This window comes from Ruditapes philippinarum, unplaced genomic scaffold, assembly GCF_026571515.1.
Source record: "Ruditapes philippinarum isolate M1 unplaced genomic scaffold, ASM2657151v2 ctg2420_1_1_1_1, whole genome shotgun sequence".
Taxonomy (NCBI): domain Eukaryota; kingdom Metazoa; phylum Mollusca; class Bivalvia; order Venerida; family Veneridae; genus Ruditapes; species Ruditapes philippinarum.
The window spans coordinates 149,447-155,446 of NW_026855714.1; positions in this window are offsets into that span (position 1 = coordinate 149,447).

The following is a 6,000-nucleotide window of genomic DNA, read 5'->3' on the forward strand; positions in this document are numbered from 1 at the left end:
ATTATGTAAGATGAAAATATAAGTATTGCTTTTTTTATTTTGCTAATGTAAAATGTAATATTGTGCTGGAATTTTGTCGGAGGTCCTTAGGGGTTTTGTAGTTAAATAGTTTTTTTTCGGCGATAATGGTTAAAGAATATAATGTTTTCAAACTATATGTTCATCACCATCAGTGAATTTTTAGTTAAATGTATGCAAAATATTTACTAAACAGCTATATGATTTAGCGGTTTATGAGCGTTTTCCGCGTACAGCCTCCTGGGGTGTACAAATAAGTTAGTTTTCCTTAGTTATCACGCAAGCATGATCCATGTCTCTGATGTAAGCGACAGTTTACAATTATTTGTCTTTAAAAAATATTAAGGACTATTAATAGTTTATAACAACAAAAGAACATGCATGATATTGAGAATACGGTGTTGCAACGTTCTAGTTAATGACCCGTCATAAAACAGTTGGTCGCTGCGTAGTAATTGGAAAATTGTTATCAAAAATAATAAAGAATATTTGCCACTGAATTAAAGCATTTACTTATAAATTTTCATTTATGCTTTTTGTTAAAAAAATATTGATAAAGTTATTATTTTGAAGGGTTTTCATACCAGAACTATTTATTACAGACGTACGTATGCCTAAACCTGATTACCGCGGCAGTATGACGTCACGGAGTAGTGATTTAAACAAAAATCAAGAATTTTTCAGAGAATTATTATCTTTATAAATTGCAGATATGAAATTAAAGAATGAAAATATTTTCATATTGTAAATGTCTGTGATGAGTGATGAGTCAGCTTAGAAAAAATCAAGGTACTATTTTTTGACCTGATTACCGCGGCAGTATGACGTTACGGAGTAGTGATTTAAACAAAAATCAAGAATTTTTCAGATAATTATTATCTTTACAAATTGCAGATATGAAATTAAAGAATGAAAATATTTTCATATTGTAAATGTCTGTGATGAGTGATGAGTCAGCTTAGAAAAAATCAAGGTACTATTTTTTGACCTGATTACCGCAGCAGTAAGATTTGACAGACGGTTATTAACATTGGGTCGGCATAGCCTCCCCAAAAATGGGTATCATAAAAAGGTATATAAAGATCTGGTTTCTCAGCCACAGTATAGTTGGCTGGGGGTCCACTACTCTCAACGTAAAAACATGTATAAAAAATGGGTATCATAAAAAGGTATAAAAAAAATCTGGTTTCTCAGCCACAGTGTTTAAGGTGTCAAAGAATGTTTTTTAAATGTGTAAAATAAAGAGTTTCAAAAATACTGTATAAAACTGTGTGTGAAAATATGTATAAAAATGGGTTCTAGTCGGCTAATATTTCTAGTAGGAGTCCAGAAAGTGGTAATAGGAGAAATATGTAAAATAATGTGGTAAAAAAAAAGTGTATTGAAATGTGTATAAAAAATATGTATAAAAATTATTTCTGTTTTTTATGTTTTTTTCAGTGCTGAGGGATATGGAGTTTCATAGTATGGAAGTGGCCTGGATCATGACTATATCTTTTGGTAAGCAAACACACACAAATATTTTCATTTTGTGTCTGAAGTGGCGATGAGGAATTTCCTAGATTTTTGCCTTGATATCCTTACTTTACATCATAAATTGTTTTGTCATTTACTTATAAATTGTATGTATTTTGTACCTCCGATACAAATACTTTCGTTTTGTACCCACCGGCACAAATAATTTTTCGTTTCGTGCCTGACTAGGCAATGCGGAATTTTCATGGATTTCTTACTTATTATAGGTTGGATTGACTCCAAACTTGGTATGCATGCTTCTTTCAATGACTCAAAGTGCAGTGCACAAGAATCTGCACTTAGTTATTGCCCTTTGTCCAGGCCATTTCTCCTAAATATAAAAGCTATGGACTTGGAACTTCGTCGGATGATAGATCATGATTTTTGAGTAATTGCCTTTTGTAAATTTTCATAATTAAAATGTCCGGGCCAATTCTCCTAGTCTTTAAAAGCTATTGACTTGAAACTTCATAGGATGATGTATCTCATTGAGAAGTGCAGTGCACAAGAACTTGTACTCTGCACTTAATGATTTTTGAGCTGTTGCCCTTTGTTAATTTCGGCGTCCCCGAGCAATTAACTCACTATCGGTCAGATTGACACCAAACTTGGTATGCATGCTTCATTCAATGACTCAAAGTGCAGTGCACAAGAATTGCTATTCGTTGCACTTCTTATTTGTTGAGATATTGCCCTTTGTAAATTTTCATACAATAATATATATTTCAATATATCAGATTTTGGTGAAAGTAACAAAATGAAATACATAAGAGACTTGGCATCTATATTTTATTGTTTGTTGTTGTGTTTTTTTATCATCAGAATAGAACATGCCTTAGAATGGTAAAATAAAGAGCCATAAATGATAGAAATTGCTAATATTTTACAAAAATTTTAAGAACTTTATAATCAGACGATAAAAAACACTTGAAGTGTGCTTTTAAAAAAAAATCTTAAACATGTAGTTAAAATGATTCTTGTAGTTGAAATGATTCTGAGAAATTGTTTTATAATAAAATAGTTTTTTATTTTACCTAAGATATTTGGCTGTTTAAAAACTATGGATGCAAAAAAGTAGGAATAATGATGATCTTTTAAATAACAAGCCATGGTTAGTAAGTTTTAAGCTCTTGTAGTTTAATTGTCAAAATGCCTCTTTATTGTATCACATACATAAGAGGAGTTCTGAGTTCAAATCTCAGCGGGAGCACTTATTTGCTGATTCATGGTTTGTAAAATTAAAACAGGGCTGTATAATGATAAGTCCATATTAAAGTCATTGTTTATTTGACATTTATTAAAATCAAGGTTTTTTAAACTTAATTAGATATTTGACAGTATGATATTTAAAAACTGTATCACTTTAAAGTTGTGAAACTACATTTTCTACTGTGCCTCAAATCATTTTTGTATACATTGCTTGCAATGTATACAGTTATAGCTACTTTTTCGACATTTGCTATAGGAAAATCACTTCCGGAACATCACCAACTTCATGAAAAAAAATGTGATAAAATTGATAGCTCATTGATAAAAGCATGGTGTATGCCTACGCATCAAAATTCGTATCCATAAATGCCCATGTAAGCATGAATGAATTATAGCTACACATCGTAATTATAGAAAAAAATTGTTAAACTGTATAAAAATATGTCCAAACATCCAAATAGGTAATTAGTTAACCTGATTTACACTTAGGCAATAATTAAGTTTCCTATTTTCAAAATATTTTTAAAAATGAGCATGGAGCTCTGTAACAAAAATGTAGCTGTGCATACCACAGGTTAGTCTTGTGAATAAAGGTCAAATTATCATAACATAATCTCCCTTTGATCAACAAGAACAAAATTACTATCCAGCATTCATTTACTATAATTATATACACTTGGAAATAAGTTGAGCACACCCCGCATTTTTGCCTCAATTTTGACATGATGACAATTGAAATTTTATTTGGGCAATGGTACGAACCACCTGTAGTCAACCTGCACCAACTAGAACAAGCTCTGCACCAAGAATGGCAAAATTTACCTCAATATCACATTAGACACCATTCTGGTAGTATGAGGAGAAGGATTGAGTGGTTACATACGTTATTAAAAATTTGGCTAAAAGGTATATATATATATATCTTTATTTCCTCCAATACTGAAGAGTTACATGTTATAATGCAAATATAATTCTATATCTACAAAGTAAGAATATAATTTTTAACAAAACAGAAAAACAGATAGTAAAAATACTAATACGATGACTAATAAAGCATTAGCCTCCTAAATAAATGGCATGATAGTTAACAAAACATTGATCATATATGAAAGCTTACATATGGCAATGAAATCTCAACATATATAAATTGACATATGACTGTTAGAAAATCATTGGCATGGATAAATAGGACAATCATGCTTAACAATTTTCTGCGGTTTCTTTGGCACCGCTGATATTAATACAATATTTCAGTTGAGAATTTAGCAACTGCGATAAAACATTGTATAGGTATATTGTCATTCATATCATTTTAGATTACGTAATTGTCAAAATTCACCAAAAATATCAAACAGTAAATGTTTTGTAAACACTCCAACATCATGCTTATAAAACACTGAAATTTTTGGTAAAAAAGCCAACACATTTGCTTATGCTTCAATAATTTGGTTAAGAATAAACTTAACTCATAAATTTACTGGTTTATGATTACTATATTGGTATCGCTACTTATCAAATTACTGTTTCCTAGCTCAGTTAAGTCATCATTTCATGACAGTGCTTTCAATCACAACCAATTTAAATTTCCGGGTAGTGCTTAACTTATTTCCAGGTGTATATATATGTAATTATACATGTATACACATGATTTTCCTTTCAATTTTGTATGCCTTAGATTTATGAATAGAAATATTAAACCTGAGTCAACAATATCAATAAGCTTTTGAAACTTTCTTTAAACTGATGTAAATCAGTGAACATAAAGTGTTAAGAAATAAATACATTAATTTATTTTCACAAAAAAAAAAACCCAAGAAAAATACAAGCATGATGGACATTTTCCTGATTTTGCCCTCAAATTCTGAATAGTGTTGTAATATTTCCCATTATACATGTAAATGTATCAATTAAGAAATACTGATTTTATGAGAGAATAATTATAGTCTGCATATATGCTACTCGTCACTCCCAATTTTATTCTTATTAACTGATTGATGTTGACATGTCACAGTCTGACAGGGGCTCAAACACCTAGCTAACCTTTGGAACACTGTTCTTCGAAAGGAGGCCCGTATTTTACCCCTATCAATTAGGAGAAAGTCACAAACTCTTATTATTAAACCAGGGTTAGAGCCTTAAGTGCAGACAATATCAACCCGATGTTCAGGAATACAAGGGAAAACACAACATTGTTTTACATTTTATAACCTTTAATTTTATTTGCAATAGTAGTGCCATTTAAGCTCTTAAATTGTTTATTAAGATATAATTTTGGTAAAGATCCCAGTAGTACCTATAGTATTAAAAGTCATGACATGTCTTTAAAGTAACATGCATTTCCTATTCCCTTCTGACATTAAACTGAAGATATCATCAAAACTCTTTTCATTGCAATGTTTTACCATCATATATCTATCTATCACTTAAAACAGGTGTTTATGGGGACCCAGTTTGTTTACTTTAGTCCTTTTTTTACTTTTTGACACCTGTTTATTTCATATAATTTGTAAGTTGTATCTCTAGTAAAGTCCATACCAGATTAGTTTTTTGCATTAAATATCACCTAATAACCTAAACTATAGAAGAGCCAAATTAATCTATATATATATTCCCTATAAATTAAATCAATAAGGATCATGTGTTTACTTAAATAACCAAATTCATTAAGATTCTCCTGAAAATAGAAAATATTTAGTGAAATAACCCTAATTTAATAAGATTAGGCTTAATAAATCCCAAAAATAACCAAAACAGTTATAAAAATCCATACAATTGTATAATAATTATTAACAAACATCTGTAAGTGTCCAAACCAAAAAATCCCTATGAAATTCTATGAACTTGTATAAAAGTTATGATTATCCTATATAGCCTAACAATTTCAAGATAGAAGTCAATCCAACAATAAATGAGGTAATTTTACCCTAATTTAACTTCTCCTACAAGAAAAGGTCTATTGTTAAGTAATTTGATATAATAATATATATTAACAACAATATTTAACTGACTTGGAGAAGAAAACCCCATCAAATTCCATTGGAAACTAAATAAGTTATGACATAATCAATTATAATGGCCATTTACAGTCCAAGGGAGAGAACTGTGAAAAATGGACCTCACACTGATTTTTCAGCATGCAAATTAAATTAACTGAATAAATAGTTCTATACACACAAGATATATCCAATATAATTGAATACAACTTATTGAGAGTTTAAAAGAGTTAATCTAACCAATTACAACATAAGATTCTTTAAT